Source organism: Sarcophilus harrisii, chromosome 1 (genome assembly GCF_902635505.1).
Source record: "Sarcophilus harrisii chromosome 1, mSarHar1.11, whole genome shotgun sequence".
Classification (NCBI taxonomy): Eukaryota; Metazoa; Chordata; class Mammalia; order Dasyuromorphia; family Dasyuridae; genus Sarcophilus; species Sarcophilus harrisii.
In genome coordinates this window covers 169,455,442-169,473,185 of record NC_045426.1, presented here as the reverse complement: position 1 = coordinate 169,473,185, position 17,744 = coordinate 169,455,442, and the positions used below count along the sequence as shown (strand labels likewise).

The following is a 17,744-nucleotide window of genomic DNA, read 5'->3' as shown; positions in this document are numbered from 1 at the left end:
TGTTGATTTGACCACTGCTTCCTGGAGAAAGGAGTTCTTTAGGAAAAACATTGTTTTCCTTTTGATCTGATTTTTCTTGTACAACATGATAAATATGGAAATGTTTAAAAGAATTGCACATATTTAACCTGTATCAGATTGGGGATGAGAGAGGAGGGAGGGAGGGAGAAAAATTTGGAATACAAAGTTTTATAAAAATGAATGTTGAAAACTATCTTTATATATATTTGGGAAAATAAAGTACTATTTTAAAAAAATACTGTCATTTCTTTCTCCAGTGGATTAAGGCAAAGAGAAGTTAAGTGAACTCAGGTTCACTTATCGAGACCCAGAACCCTATCCACTAAACCACCTAGCTGCCTTGGTATGTAGTAGTAAATACTTAACAAATATTTGTTGACTGGTAGATTGACCAAACATTCGAGCCCATCAAGAATGTTTTAGATAGGGACTCTTTCATGTAGGTCGCCAGCTCTTCCTTCTTCCCAGCTTCCTAAACATTTGCAAATTTGAATAAGCATGCTTTCTGTGCCTTCATCCACGTCAGCAATGGTATTAAACAGCATAGGACCAAACACACACCTTTGGGGCTCTCCCTCAGAGACCTCTGCCCAATATTACATCAAATCATTCAAGTTTACTTGTTTGAGCCAAATCTTCAACTATTTTTAAATCTAACTAACCACCATTATCTAAAGTACAACCCCTGATCTTGTCTGTGAAATATTATTGTTCAGTAGTGTTCAACTCTTCACGGTCCCATTTGAGTTTTTTCTTGCCATTTCCTTAATCAGCTAATTTACAGATGAAAAAAAATGAAGCAAATAGGATTGAGTGACTTGTTCTGCATCATACAGCTAGTAAATGTCTAAAGCTAGATTTGAACTCAGGGAGATGAGTCTTTTTGACTCCTGGTCTGGCATCTGTGCACTGACCATCTAGCTGCCCTCCCTGTGGGCTTTGTCAGATGCTTTGCTAAAAACTGGAGGGGGAGGGGGAAAGAGAGGAGGAAGAGAGAGAAGCGAGAGACAGAGAGAGTGAGTATTTGGAGCAAGAGGAGGGACACATTGATTTCTCCCTTGATTGTAAACTACATAACAAACTCCTGTAAAGCTATCAATATAAAGAATCAATTTAATTTGTCACAACATTAATTTTGACAAAGGCATGCTGGCTCGTTATGATTATTATTTCTTTTTCTAAGTGATCACTATACATTGTTTTAATAATTCATTCAAGAAGTTTGCCAGGGAATTAATGTTAAGCTCACTGTTCTATAGTTTAATGACTATTAGTATTTCTTTTCTTTCCTTTCTTTTGAATGGGACCGAAGCTCGCCCTTCTCTGGTCTTTCAATACATCTCTAATTCTCTGGGATCCTTCAAAGAGCATGCTGATGTTTTAGGAATTTCATGTCCCAGCTCTTTCAGCAAATTAGGGTATTATTAATCTGGATTTAGAGACTTGAATCCATTAAAGCCAGCCATGTGTTTTCTTACTCCCTTACTACTATTTGTCCTTCCCATTGTAAAGCCTATTCACCTTAGCAGAGACAATAGAAGCAAAATAAGATTTGGGCAGTTCTGCTTTCTCTCCATCATCTTCTATCACCATTCTATCTTCCCTGAACAGTAATCTCAAATCTTCTTTCCTCTAATAAAATTAAAAATACAAATGGTTTTTGTTGCTTTTAGCTTTCCTTACAAGCTTCAACACATTCTGAGCTTCACCATTCCCAACTTTTTTAAAAAGGATCACTCTTTTTAAATTCATCTTCCATTATATGCCCTTACTTCCAGTTTCTGTATATCTTTGTAAAAATCTAAGTTAGCAAGTGAAATCTCTGGTCTTCCATATTCATCTTTTTTAGAAAATTCCCTTTTTACTTCTTCATCAGAATTGTTTTACTTTTTCTTTTGAGGTTTTCATTCTCATTCTGGTCTTGCCTCCCCTGTTCAAGTTTAATCTATGGGATTCTGAATCCTCTGTTCTTCTAAACTCTATGGACAATGTCAATCTATATGGGAGTAGGTAACTCAAAATTCCTGTTTTTGTTATTGTTAATTGAAAAAAGTATTCTAGGGGAAGGAATCAGGGGAACCCTGAAAGAGTTGACTGGGCAATGGCCAATAGCTGCTTAGAGAAGCCAGTGATGGTCATCCATCATTAAAGAATTTATTTGCTAAAAACAAACAAACAAAAAAAACCTACTAAAGAACTGTTAATTAATTTAATTAATTTGCTAAAAACTAAAGGTCTCTCCCCTGAAACCTTGATTCAGAAGTCAACATGTTTATGAACAGGCAACTTTAGAAGAAAGAGGAAATATCAAGGTGTTACCAGTTAAAACTCTGAGTGGTTTTCATTCTTCTTCCTACTTCCTGGCAATTACACCAAGTAGGTAGATATATCCTAAGGCAGTTAGGTGGTGGAGCAGACAGAGTGCTGGACCTGGCGTCAGGAAGACTCACTTACTTTCCTGAGCCTCAAACACTTACTATGTGACTCTGGGCAAGTCCCTTCACCCTGTCTGCTTCAGTTTCCTCACCTGTAAAATGAGCTGGAGAAGAAAATGGGAAACCATTCCAGTATCTCTGCCAAGAAAACCCCAAATGGGGTCATAGAGTTAGATATGAGTGAAAAAAAATTACTGAACAATAGCAAAAGGCATATCTATGAATTTTCTTCCACTAAAAGATCCTTAAGAGTAAAAAAAAATTGTCTTTCTTTGTACCCTAGCAGTTAGCACAGTACCTCGCAGTTTGTTGACTTAAAATTCTGGACCTGAGACATGATCTGATTGTGAAGTTTGCTCATTCTAAATTCAATTCCCAAATCATTTATTAAGTGCCTGCTGTGTTAGGCACTGAAAATTCAAAGCCAAAAGGATCATTTAAGTGACCCCCAGACTAGTCACTTAACCCCAAAATAACAAAACAAAAACCAAAAAAATTATATCATTTAAGAAACTTACTGGAGTCTTGGAGGGGATGTAAAATATAAACAGATAAATAAGTGCAGGGAAATTTGAAGAGTGAGGGCATTGACCATTATGGAGGTCGGGGATGGCTTTCCAAGGAAGTGTTTCCTGAGCCCAGCTTTGATTGAAGCAAGCTCAGTATTCCAAGGGGAAGAGAGCCTGAGTTCCAAGGATGGGGAGTACTCTCCACAAAGGAATGGAAGTCACGTTTTCTCAAGCCTTACTTGACCTCTTTTAAGCTTCTGACTCTTCAAATCAACTCTCCCTTCTTCCTTCTCCATCTTCTCTGCTGGATCTTTTTCCAGGTTGTATTCATTAATTGTAGTGACCCCTATGGCTCAGTCCTGGACCTTTTACTGTTCTCTCTCTAAACACCTTCATCTGGTGATCTTCTCAGAGCCCATAGATTCAATAATCATCTCTATGCAGAGTTAAAATCGACAAAACTAATCTCTTTTCTCTTTTTCAGTCTCTCATCTCTGATTGTTCAGTCATTTCAGTAACATCTGTGATACTGTTTTGGGGTTTTCTTGGCAAAGACACTGGCGTTGTTTGCCATTTCCCTCTCCAACTCATTTTACAGATGAGGAAACCAAGGCAAACAGGGAGAAGTGATTTGCCCAGGATCACACAGTTAGTAAGTGTTGGAAACCAAACTGGATATCTTGAATTGGCTGTTTTATAAATATCTTAAACTCAACATGTCCAAAAATGAATTCATTTTCTTTTCAACCCCCAATCTTTCCTTCTTCTTCATTTCCCTATTATTGTCAAGGATACCACCATCTTCCCACCCAGCCAACCACACAACTTAGTTGTCATCCTCAACTCTCCATTGTCTCTCATTCCTCATATTCAATGAGTTTTCAAGTTCTGTCTATTTTAACTTTATAACTTTTTTCATATACACTGATTTCTCTCTTCACTATAATGCAAATCCTTGTGCCTAACTTATCACAATAGCCCGAAGGTTGGTCTTTCCAACTCATGTATTTCTTCACTCCAGTTCATTCTCCACCCAGCTGTCAAACTGATTTTCTTAAAATGCAGGTCTGATCATGTCACCCTCCACCCAATAAAACTGGTGGTTCCCATTACCTGCACAATCAAATATAAATTCCTCTGACTTTTAGAGCCCTTCATAATCTAGCTTCTTCCTATCTTTCCAGTCTTTGTTACACTTTACATCCCCCCACGCATTCTCTGTGATCTAGTACATTGGCTTCCTTGTGGTTACCCACACATGAAACTATCTCCCAATTCTAGTCATTTTTACTTGTTTCCCCCATGACTGAAACTCTTTCCCTCTTCATCTCCACCTTATAACTTACTTCAAGTCTCCCCTAAAGTCCCTAAAAGGTATTTGATAAAATCTGCATTTTATCAAACACAGCTGTTGGCATTTGAACTCTCCCATTAGATTTGGAGCTTCTTGAGGACAGAACTCTCTTTTGCCTTTCTTTGTATCGTCAGTGCTTAACACAGTGCCTGGTACAGAGTAAACTCTTTATAAATGCTTACCGACTTGACTTGAAATGGAGTGCTGTTTTAAGAAAGGCAGGTAGGTCTATTTGGTTGCAATGTAGAATGCACAAAATGGAGAAGTGTGAAATAAATCTGAAAAGATAGACTGACACTAGATTGGGCCAATTTAAAATGCCATGCTGAAGAGTTTATATTTTATACTAGAGGCAATTAGAGACCACTAAAAATTCTTAATTGAGGAAAAATATGATAAAACTTATACAGCGATAGCAAAGTGACACAGGCACAGCAATAGGGTTAGAATCAGGAAGATTCATCTTCTTGAGTTCAAATATAATGTCAGATATTAATTGTCTGATTCTGGACAAGTCACTTAATCCTGTTAGCTTTAGTTTCTCATTAACAAAATGAGCTGGAGAAGGAAAATGGGAAACCACTCCAGTATCTTTGCCAAGAAAATCAATGGGGTTACAAAAGTTTGGAAATGACTGAACAAAAATTAACAATGGGAACGTTTGTGCTTTAGAAAGATTATTTTGGACCAGGGACTAGAAAACAGGGACTAGAAGTTGGGAGACCATTTAGGAATCTATTGTAATTACCCAGGTGAGACTTGATGAGGGCATGAATTATGATGGTAGCTTCGGAGTTAATTGAAAATCCCTTTTCAAGCTAATTTAGGACTACAAAAATGTCATATCTAATCCTAGGCATGAAAAGATATCATGGGGATATAAGATGTTCTCAAAACAATTCTCCCCCATTAAAAATCACCATATCTCACTTCCAGCTTTCTAGTTTTGAACTGTGAATTATCTTTCTGAAATTTCTAGGAGCTCTTTGCAGGAGCAGAGATGACAATATCCAAAGCTAGATAAAACTAAGACAGTTCATGAAATACTGGTCAAGATACAATGTTCAGCAAAGGGCAACCTAACTGTGCATATCCTTTGATCCAATAATACCACTACTAGGTTTATATCCCAAATAGATAACCAAAAAAAAATAGAAATGACTCACATGTACAAAAATATTTATAGCAGCTCTTTTTGTAGTGGCAAAGAATTGGAAATGCCCCATCAACTGGGGAATGGCTGAATAAGTTGTGATATATGAATGTAATGGAATACTATTAACCTATAAAAAATGAGCAGAAATATTTCAGAAAAATTTGTAAAGACTTACATGAACTGATTCTTAGGGAGGTGAGCAGAAGCAGAACATTGTATATAGGAACAGCAAGATCGTGTGGTGATCAATTATAATAGACTTTGCTTTTCTCAGCAATATAATGATTCAAGATAAGTTCAAAAGACTCATAATGGATATTGCTATCCACATCCAGAAAAAGAACTATAGAGTGTGAATGCAGATTGAAGCATATCATTTTCACATTTTTGCTTTGTTTTTTTTTTCATTGTTTTCCTCTTTCATACTGTTTCTTTTTTTTCACAACATGACAAATGTGGAATATGTTTTCATGATTGGCCATGTATACAGATTACTTGTCATCTTGGAGAGGGGGATGAGAAGGAGGGAAAGAAAAATAATTTGAAACTTAAAATCTTATTTAAAAATGAATGTTTACACATAATTGGAAAAAATAAAATACTATTTACTAAAAAAATGAAAATGAAAAGGATTAAGGATAAACAGCTTCCAGCTTTAAGAGCAACCAACTGAAGAAGTTACAGGTGAGGTTCTGAGCTTGTAAAAGGGCTATGAGATTTAAAACTAGATCTTTTGGGGGTCCTGAGAAGATGGAATTTGTACATCCATAACCTGAGGCAAAGGAACTTTCTTGATGTATAAACAAGTCAAAAGAAAGATCTAAGGGGATCTACCCCCTCCCCATCTCTCTGTTAATTAGAAACCTCTAGCCTCTTTTTGTTGTTGTTCAGTTGTTCCTGATTCTTTGTAATCTCTTAAGGGGTTTTCTTGGCAAAGATACTGGACTGGTTTGCCAGTTCCTTCTCCAACTCATTTTCCAGATGAGGAACCAAGGCAAATAAGGTGAAGTGACTTGGCCAAAGTCACACTGTTGGTCAGTCCTGGAAGCCAAATTTCAACTCACAGAGATGAGACTTGCTCCATCCATTATGCCCCTTGGCTGCCCAATGTTGTTTTTGCCAATAGCAATTATCTGTATTCATTGTTTGTTGTTCAATTTAACTCAGCTTTATAATTTTTTTTATAATAGCTTTTTATTTACAAGATATATGCATGGGTAATTTTTTAGCATTGATAATTGCAAAATCTTTTGTTCCAACTTTTCTCCTCCTTCCCCCCACCCCTTCCCCCAGCAGGTTGACCAATACATGTTAAATATCACCTTTATAATTTAGCATTGATATTTACCACTTCAAATTTTCTAGAGCTGTGGGAGGCCACCACATCAGCCTCCTTATTTGCTCATTCAGGATTCTTTCTAGATGTCTTATTTGGTTTAATTCAATAAAGGAAAGTGGATTATACACAGCAAGTGTGTCATTATGTTTCCTCATTGAATTGACCTTGGCAGCATTTACATAAATTCAGCTCATCCAGGACAAGTTGCATATTTTCATTTTGTTTTTTATCTTTTTATGGCCTAGTATAATTCCTGGCACATAGTAGGTATTTAACAAACACTTAGTAATTTATTTAGTAATCAATTCCTTTGATTTAAAGATACTTCCTTGTTGATTTGGAAAAAAAAGAAAGAAAAAGAAATTCTGGGTATTTGCTACAAGGTTTTCTGGCTAACAATCTTTCATATAAGGATATAAAAATGAGCACCTCTACCTTCCAAATCTTAATGTCTGCTGCACCCCCGCCCCCCCCCAAAAAAAAAAAGAAAAACAAATTTTCTATTTCATCTTCTCTCCTGGACAGTATAACATCATTGAATTAACAATGGACTAGGCAATTAAAGATTAGTGTTATATTTCTGACTCAGGCACTTCCTAATTGTGGATCCAGGGATCATTATGACACTCAGTTTCCCCAACTAAAAAATGAGAAAGATAAAATTATTCTGAGTTAAATTGTTGCATGTCCTGACCTAGTCAAATGGCTGCTTTCCAGGGATGTGCTTTAATATACAGGGACAGGTGATATCTAAGTATCCACTTGTCATTAAAGTTCTTTCACTGGAAAGAAATCCACCACAGTTTGTCTGAGATTATGATGAACCAAAAAAATACTCCCTCAACATTTAACCAATATTTTCAGTTTTCATTGCTTGTTTTGTCACCTGTATACAGTATATTCTAATCCTTAACATTGGAATAATGGTACTATAATACTTACCCCCTCAGATTTGTGACAGTCAAAGCCTTTAATAACTTGGTCCCTACTCTTCCAGTCTTCTTACAGCTTTAACACTGGTCAGTGTTAAAGAACAGATTTAACCCATTTGTTTCTGGCAGGGTTAGGGGAAACAGGGAGTCCTGGGTCTTCCTTTTATCTTATGGTTGGTTGTAGTTCACAAAGCACCAATCAATGTATCTTTCTCTATCTATAGGCAGCATAGTGATGTAGATGATGGGCTAGCCTTGGAATCATAAAGTACTGAATTTGAGTCCTGTGACCCTGGATGAATAATTTAACCTCTCAAGTAACATTTTGGAACTATATAATAGATGATGATCAACTGTGAAAGACCTAGAAACTCTGGACAAAATAACCCAAGACAATTCCAAAGGGCACATGATAAAAAATACTATCCACCTCCAGAGAGAATTGATGAACTCTGAGTGCACATTGAAACATATTATTCTTCACTTTTTTTATTTTTTTTGCCTTTTTTTGGCAATATGGCTTATAAGGAAATATGGTTTGTATGACTTCACATATATAAATGATATATTACTTACTTTCTTAATGGGTAAGAGAGAAGCTGGAGGAGGGAGAGATTTTTGAACTCAGAATTATATATATGTATATATATGTGTGTGTGTGTATGTATACATATATATTTATATGAATGAATACATAAATAATGTTACAAAGAAATTGTCCAACTGTATTTGTGGAAGGAAAGTTTTCCTATCTAGGTAGATAGGAGGTTAGCAGAGTTTTCTACCCAATTAAACCCTCTTAGAAGCACACACACACACACACACACACACACACACACACAATTTATTTGACATGCTTATAAAATAGTTTAAAGGGCATGGTGGCAATTGCCTGTGATCCCTTACTACAAATCAAGCTAAGGATGGTGGATTTTTTGAATTTCGAGATTCTGAGCTACAGAGGGGCTAAAGTCTGTGTGGTGTCTGTGAGGCCGCCCACCCCTACCCCTGAAAATGAGGAGCAACTATGCTATCTAATTAGGGGAGGAAGGGAGGAAGGGGAAAAAAAGGAAGGATGGAAGGGAGGGAGGGACAGAAAGAGAGAGGGAGGAAAATGGAAGAAAGGAAGCAGATGGATAAATGAATAAATAAGTAATAAATGGATAAATAAATTAATAAATAAATTCATGATAAACAAAACAATAGACCATAAAATGTATATATGCTCTCAGGAGAAATTTAGCTAACAAAGTTTAAAAATCCTACCAGTAAAGCAATGACAGCTTTAAAGATTACTAAAATGAGTTCCACACCATCCTATTAAAAACAGTTTTGGGTTTCCCAGGGAAACTGACTTTTCAAAAGCCATTAGAAGGGGTTGCTGTACATTTATCTAACTTCCCACCCTCTACTCCTACCCCCATCTTTGGTGGAAAATTTAAATGTCAGCAATGTCAGTTCAGATTATTTCATGTAACATGTAAAAAGGAAAAAGAATAAAAATCTTTCTCACTTGAGTCTTCTAATGGCTTAAAGAAATTTTTTTTAAAAAAGAAATTCATCCCTGTGGAGTTGCAAACTTTGTTTTATGGATCTAAGTAATACATCTCTCTATAGACACATTTAAGACAGTTTTAAGTGTTTACATTGATTAGATCTAATTTTGAAGAATTTCTGTAATAACTATTCATCTACTCCTCACTCCTTCCTAAGAAAGCTTAATCCCCAGCTTAATTTAGATTCCATTTCAATATGTTTTTATAGAAAGATATCTATATTTAAGGTCTCTTTACACGATAAAAAAGCTGGAATTCAATGTATAGTGATTACTAATGCAATACCAAAGAAATAGGAGCAAAAAGAACCCTTGAAAATCAGTTTGATAGTTCTACATAGAAAATTAGAAAGAAAAGCAACTTTAAATGCAGATCAATTACTAGGGTGGGATCAAAAGATTTTTGGCCAGGCGTACTGAAAAGCATAGTTTGTAAGAACACTTAAACTCTTTCAAAAAGGAGAAAATTGAGTCCAACATCAATTTAGTCAGAAAAAGCTGTTGAAATGGGAAGATGGATAAATGACAGGTACCACCCAGGGCAACCTCCTCTCCTACCCCTTCTCCATCCTGCTTTTTCACCCTCTCTGCTTCCCTTGGGGATCTCACCATCATGGGGTTATGCCCCAGTATCTCTTTATTCCATCTTGCATCACTTAGCAGTCCATACCCATTTGTTAAACATTTCCTCTGTGCCAAAAACTGTTGAGCACTGGTTATACAAAGAAATGTAAAAAACAGAAAATACTGTTCTTACTCTTAAAGAACCCACATTTTAATAAGAGAGACAACCTAAAGATAAGGGATGTGCGTACAAAATATATACAAATTATAGATGGAAGGGATTTGGCGGGGTACAGGGAAGCAACCACTCCAGCAGGGAGGATTTGAGTTGAGTTTGAAGGAAGCCAGGGAAAATGGGTGACAGTGGCAAGGGGAGCATCTGAGGCTTAGAGTTGGGAGATGACCCATGAAGTTGTTTAAAAAGTGTTATGGCGTATCATCTGTGAACATAGCAAATAGACCAGTGGGGCTGAGTTGTAGAGTTGGTGGAGGGGATTAAGATGTAAAAATACTGGAAGGGCTGGAAGGAGCTAGGTTGTGAAGAGCTTTAAATACTAAATAGGAGATTTTATATTTGATTATGCAGGTAATAGGGAGTTACTGAAATTTACTAAGTAGGGAAGTTATATGGCCAGATTCCAACTAAATTAGTCTTTTTTTAAAAAAAGACTTTTCAGTTTTAATAAACTTTTAAGTTGAATTGAGGATACTTTTCATGATTGGCCTCAGGCAGGTAGTGTGTTGCTTGCCCCTGGAGTCAGAATTTCTAGTTACTGATCTACTATGAGAGCCTCTGGTCCAACCCCATCATTTCACAGCCACAATCTCTGAGGAAATTAAGTGATTTCATAGCCTCAGGAAATCTTAGAGATGGAAGGACCTCAGCTGCCATTTATCTGAACCATACCTGAAAGGGAAATCTCCTCTAAAACATCCTTGATTTTATCTAGCCTCTATTTATTCAAGATCAAATGGTCATTTAGCTACTGATCTGAGAAAGACACTCAGGCCCCTGATTTGAAGTTTGTTGCTTCTTCTACCAGATCAGATTGCCTTGGAAGGCACCTCTTGCCCTTTTTGTATAACATAAGCCAGTATCACTTCATTGTAGTAGAGATGTGTCCAGACAAGTCACCAGATAAATCCAGTCTCTTCCATTCTAATAAAGGTTTTCTGGAAAATGAAACCAGAAATGAACAAAATCTAACCTAAATTCGAATAACAATTAGACCAGGCAAGTAAATCAATATATATGTTTCAATAGTTCAAAGTATGGGGGTGGGAGGTGGGGAATTGGATATATTATCCTGACTCTCCCCAAAAATGTACTAGGCAAGAGGGGCCTGATTTTCAATCTTGAACTGAATTTCTCCTTGCTAATTTGCCCAGGATAGTGTTATTTTGATCGTTGCTAATGGAAAAGGGGGAGGTGGTAATATTGCTGGGGAGGGAGAAAAGAATGGCCAGATTATTGACAAATCGTCTTCTCCAGCTGTGTCATGGAAGAGAGCTGGACGACTCTAGAGAAAACTGCATCCAGCTCTCTGTAGCCAGGGGAAAGGTCGCCATAGACACAGAAGTGGGGAGGATGGGGAAGTGGGGGAAGGAGACAATAGAGCTCTAAAAATAGACCTAAGCAGCTTCTTTTCACATTCATCTAGCTTGAAAGATTTTATCTCCAAGCTACCATTTCTCCACCATTGATCTCCGCTGGGCACCACTGCTACAATTTATTCTGGAGCGGAAAGATTTGGGTTTTCTGCAATGCTGAGAGCTTATCAATATTTGAAAGCCCATCTGTGATTATTTCACAAGAGTTCTGAGTACAGAAAATCTATGCTCAATGTGTATTCAGCCGCAAAGTTACAAGAAATAATTTAGGCTCAGGCAGAAGGTAGGGTATCATATTGATCAAGAATTATTCACCCAAGAGATACAAAAACTATTAAAGGTACAGGTCTTTGCATATCAGCTCATAATCTGTAGTTTCTTTGATGCCGGGATTCCTTCCACCAATCAAAGCATTGTCTATCTATTACTTAGTAGAATAAATTTTAGAAATTTATGTAGCTATCAATTAAAGATTTTAAATGACTTGTTCATGGTCACAAGGCTAGCAACTCAGGGTTACCCATTTCTAAGTCCAACACTCAACATTTCACCAATGGGTCTCTCCACTTTGCATACAGGAAGAGCTTAATAAATGGTTATTAAAATATTATAAAGAGAAACAACTTTGAAAAACTGAAGAATTCTGATCAACACAATGACCAACCACAATTCCAGAGGACTCCTGATAAAACAGGCTAGCCACTTCCAGATAGAGAGATGTTGGCCTCAGGGTACAGGTGAAGGCATCTATTTTTGAATATGGCCCATAATAGGAATTTGTTTTGCTTGACACTACACGTTTATAATAGAAGTTTTGGTTTTCTCACTTTCTCAATTCGGTACAGCAGAGGCGGGAGCGAGTAAAAGCAGATCACAATAATAAAATTAAATTGTAAAATTGTAAATTATTATTGTGTATTGAAAAAAAGGACAGGATTAGGTAAGTGCTAATTTGATATAATAATATGAAAGAATTTCTGAGTAATTGTACACTCCAATGAATATATTTTCCAAGCACACAAGGCTACCAACTGGACATCCTGACCTAGTTATCAATTTGCAACATAATCACATATGGCAAAGATGAATAAGAACTATACTTTTTGTGTTTTCAGAAATTCCAAGTGATAATTCTCCACCTTGGCATTATCAAAGAGTTGGCAGACATCATGGAATCACATCCATATTATCTTGGTCTAATGAACTCATTTGGCAGAGTACAGTGTCTCTGGACTATGGGTTAGAAGACAATTGAAGAAACTAAATAAAATGTTGGCTATGCTTTCTCTTTAGATTATTGAAATATTTTTAATTGAAGTAACCAATAGGTATTTTCATGTGACTCTCTTGCTCTTTGAAATGGAAATATTGAACATGAGACCTTTTTAGAGAACAAAAGAACACTAGAGTATATTAATCTGAGACCGCAAATGGAAACAAATAGATTATAAATTGGGTTTATCTTGTTTTGAGGTCATCCTCTCTTTCTAAATGTTTTGTAGGATGTTTTCTGAATCATTGAACTCTTATTTTGATATTTCATTCCACCAGAAAACACATAGTCATATTTTTGTTTTTCAACATTTGTACTTCACATTTCATATTTCAACAACCAAAAGTCAAGGGGGGTTTCTATTGTTGTTTTCAATCCAGTGTACAGAATCAAACAAAAATGAAACCAAAAGGCTCAAGTAATGGAGATCGCAGGTCAGAATTTCACTCCTGAAGGTCAAGATTGTTGATAAATTCACAGTTACCTAGCTTATTGCTCTATGATTCCTTTTCAACTTCAGATCAATAGAGGGAATAAAGAGTAGATCGGTGGGTGCAGAATTTAAATCACAACTGATGGTTATCAAGCTACTTGCCACACCACCAAGTTCATAGTTTTAAAGACAGAAAAGGATATATTGGAACATATTAATGAGTGGTCACAGAATAAACTTTCATTCTAGTATTTTACAAGTTACTCTGTTTTCTAAAGTTACCAAAAAAAAATCTACAGAGAAAAGAGAAAGAAAAGAAAAAGCACAGAAGGCCTTTTCACATAGAAGACTTCCAACAACCCACCACAACTGTGATTTACTACCAGTTATTAAGGTGATGGCCAGATTTCTGATGCAAGTCTCAATACTGCAGTGAAATCTCAGGATTAACTCCTGATTTTTGTCAATGAAAAACTGGCTGTTTGAGTCTTATCACTACCTACAAAGCAACTTCAGACTTCATTTAGCAAATTTTGCTAAAAATTAATATAGAAAAGAAATACATAATATCCCTTGCTTAGTGGCCCTTTCCCTGTATTGTGTTGTAAATCTCTCAGACATATAAGGTCTTTTCATGTGACCTAAATGGCTTATTTTGCCCATATGGATCCCCTCTCAGCTTGTAATGATAGACTTCCAATGACAGTATTCTTGCTCATGAATTTCAAGTTTGACCCTTTTTGAATGGTTGGTCCAAATGTCTCCCAGCTGGTTATGCTTAACCAGTGGATGACATTCTGTTTGGTGTTTAGAAAACAATCGACTGTTCGGGCTGAATGAAAGTATCAACATAAGCTTGAAGTATAGTTTTGGATCAAATTATTTTTATGTAAGATCAGTCCTTGTCTTCCAAACCAGTCCTTGGAAGATGTTCTTATGAAAGCTGAGTACCTTAGAGGTTATGCCCTTTGGTGTATGCACACGTACATATAAGCCACAGGTTCACAGTCAGCTATACCCCAAACACACCTAATATCATGCATCTCTCTCTCTCTCTCTCTCTCTCTCTCTCTCTCTCTCTCTTTCTCTCTCTCTCTCTCTTTCTCTCTCTCTCTCCATCTCTTTTTCTCTCTGTGTCTGTTTCTCTCTGTCTATCTGTCTATCTCTCTCTCACTTTTTACATTAAAGACCTGGAATGGAGCTTATATATGACATACTTAATTTGGAGGATATCTGCTAGGGAATAAGAGGAGAAAAGAGAAAAGGAGGAAGATATTGCCATTTCTATTGCAATGATTTCCCATAAAACCCTTTGGCAAATGGCAGTCCTTGGTAAATGCATCCTGACAACCTAGCTTACTGAAATCAGAATATAGAGAGAAAACAAAGCTTTAAGTAAGAGAAATAATAAAGCCTAGTGATTTCTGCCTTATTATTTATGCCCAAATCCAGATTGACCACAGCGCACCTCCTTTTCTCCAGTGCAATACTCTTTTCATAGTTGCCAGAGGGTGGACTCTAAACCTCAGTATTCCCTTTTAAAAAAGTCTAACTTTAAATTCTGGGTCAACCATCCTTCAAACTTTCTGAGTCAAGGATGTAGCCAGTGAGACATCTTTATCTCAAGATGGGTAACAGAGAATCTGTGTTAGTTACATTGAAAAAGAAGCAACAATGATTTGATGGGTAACTTACCAGCTCCTGAGGTCTGAATTGCTGCAGCACCAAGCTCTTTTCTTTACCTGCTTTCTGCTTTCATGCACTCTCTCCCTCTCCCTCTCTCTCTCTCTTGTGTACAGATTGCAGTGAACTTAAAGAAGGAGCTGGGACAGTGTTTCAAATGACTTAAGAAAGAGAACAGGAACAATTACTTCGTTCTCTTTTTCTCAGATGAGTACCTTCGGGAAGAAGGAAGGAAGGGAGGGGAGAGGGAGGAAGTCAACAACCCTTTGCTTTCCTGAAAAAAAATAAGGAAACAGAAGATAGACATCTCGTTTTCTCTTAAACAAAATGTTAGGGGGGGGTGGCAGCTTGGAGAAAAAAGAAAAGAAAATCCAAAAAAGGAATACCTCCAGTGGTCTGGGAGCACCAGGCTCCTGCCTGGAGGGGCTTATTGTCCAGTGTATTATCCTGACCAAACAAATGGAGCTCCAGAAGGCCCGAATCTTGAGCTCACTCGACTGGCTGCTATCTGGTCAGCAGAACCAACCCAGACAGAGGGGAACAAATCACTTCATCCTGACTCTAAGCAAGGGAAAGTTTTGTCTGCCCGACTCTGGAGAGACCACGGCCATTGAGATATGGAAGCAGCCAGTCAGGGTAATTCAGGAACTTTAGATTTGATTGAGCTTTAAAAAAAAATTGAAAGGCCAGCTTAGCCATTTGTGGAGTTTTGTAAACAGATTAGGTCCTTAAAGTTTTCTTGGTAGATGATGTGGGACTGATGCTGTGGCCATTCAGGTTTATCCTTTATACTGATCTTGATTTTGACTTGGCAATACGCTGTCAAAGTATTTTTCTCATACCTCTAAATGCACTCAGATCCAATAATTGGATACCATCAAGCCTGACTCATATATATCATTCCTCATATTCTTAAGGCTTCCTCACTTTAGCTGACTCTTAAGAAATTATGAGACACTATGCTGGACACTGAGTGAGATACAAAATTTAGATAAGACACTGACCTTGTTTTCATAGAGCTTCCTAGGAAGATTTCTAAGCTAAATAAATTCAAATTAGCTTCCTTAGAATTGGTACAAAATTTTACAACTCAAAAGTTTTACTTGACAACCTACAAATTGGCAAAGATAGGGAAAAAAGGGGAAGAGAGGGAAGCAGTCAATGTTGGAAGGGTTATGGAAAGAATAGTATGCTATTATGTCATTGGGAAAGCTGTGATTGGCTTGAAAATTCTAGCAACTATTTTGGAATTATGATAAGAAAGTGATAAAAATGTCCAGCCATTGGACACAGAAGTTCCTCCCAAGAAGATCTCAATCCTAGACATGCATAAGAAAGAAAAATCTCATGTACACCAAAATATTTATGGAAATGTGTTTTGTCCCGAAGAAAAGCATTTGGAAGCAAAAGAGAAGCCCACTGATTGGTGAATGACTCAAAATCATGGTACATAATGTAATAGAATATTATTGTGCTATTAAAAAATGAATATGAAGAATACAGAGGGGCATGAGAAAACATTATCATATGAAGTGATGTAAAACAAACTAAACAGAACTTAGGGAAAAGCTGACCATTATATAATAATGAGAACCATTAGGACTTCTAAGAAGAGAGGAGAAAATGTTCTTTTCTTCCCTCTTTGCAGAGATAGAAGGATTGTAAGCATGAAACAATGAATATACTGGCAGACTTAATATTTTACTCAATTTTTTTTTTTTAGTTTCTATTTTTACTTCATTAAAAGGGACAGTGGCTCTGACTAGGGGATAAACAGGGATCTGCTTGGAAATAAAAGTGATAGGAAATCAAAAGATATCACAAAAAAGAATGAAGGAAAGAGTGGTTAAGGATGGAGGATAAGGAGAAAACAGGGGAAAATCCACGCCTTCTGCTTTATCTATCATGTGACATTAGGCAGAGCTAATACAAAACCAAGTGTGGAAGCAGAACTCTGTTCAAGGTCAGCTTCATACCAAGAAGAAGCTTGGCTGAAGATTTCCCTATTTGCTTTAGTCTGTGTTCTGTTCCATCCCACCTCTGAATCTTTCAGTCTCTTCTATCAACTGCCTCAAGGTAAATATATCAGGTCATTTTTACCACTTAGAGGAACAAGCAGTTACACAGACCTCTGTGGTAGCAGGAGGAAAACCAGCCTTGAGGCTACTTCCTTTATTTAGCAAAATGGGGAAAAATCGACTAGGGAAGTTACACCTGAAAGCAAGAATCTGAAGTGAGCTTAGGAGAGGGGAACAATTTAGGAGGCAGTAAGTAAAGCACACAGTATGTGTTGGAATCCTTGCTCTGACAGTACTTTGAGCCTTGAAAAATTACTTGTTTCTATAAGCTTAAGTTTCCTCATTTGTAAAATGGAACTCCTAAGAACAAGAGAACTCTACCTCATAAGGATGTTCTGAGTATTAAAAGAGATTGTGTAAATAAAACACTTTGTAAAACTTAAAAACCTATACAAATGTGAGCCAGTGTTGTTGTTGTTCACTCTCTAAAGATAGACTAAAAAAATGGGGTCCTTGATCTGACATGGCTCCTACTGAGAATCTTGATTCTGGAAAATAATTTCTTTATTCTATATATGACATATCTCCTCTGGATTAGTACAAAAATCTTTAGAGACAGTTTATTTTAACTTAATTAAAATGGTTAATAAGTTCCTACGAAGTGCAGTAATATAGCATGCTTAGCACTAGGTAAGATACAAAGGGTAGAAAAACATGGCTCTTGCCTCCATATAGTTTACAATCTGGTCAGGGAATATGATAAACACAAATGGCTATAATACAGAATAATATATGATAAACATATAAGAAAGGAATAAAATGTAATATAAGGCTTGAAGAGGGAATAGTCATTGATACAGG

General features: G+C 36.7%; 1 protein-coding gene across 2 annotated transcripts in view; it reads right to left on the bottom strand.

Moving 5' to 3' along the window:
• Positions 1-15,093, bottom strand: part of ZNF366 (zinc finger protein 366) — a 111,907-nt gene extending 96,814 nt beyond the window's left edge. For both annotated transcript variants that reach the window (XM_023495821.2, XM_031966702.1), the window contains exon 1: positions 14,878-15,093. The gene's annotated coding sequence lies outside the window, so the exon portion shown is untranslated. The remainder of the gene's footprint in view (positions 1-14,877) is intronic.
• Positions 15,094-17,744: the final 2,651 nt, after the last annotated feature.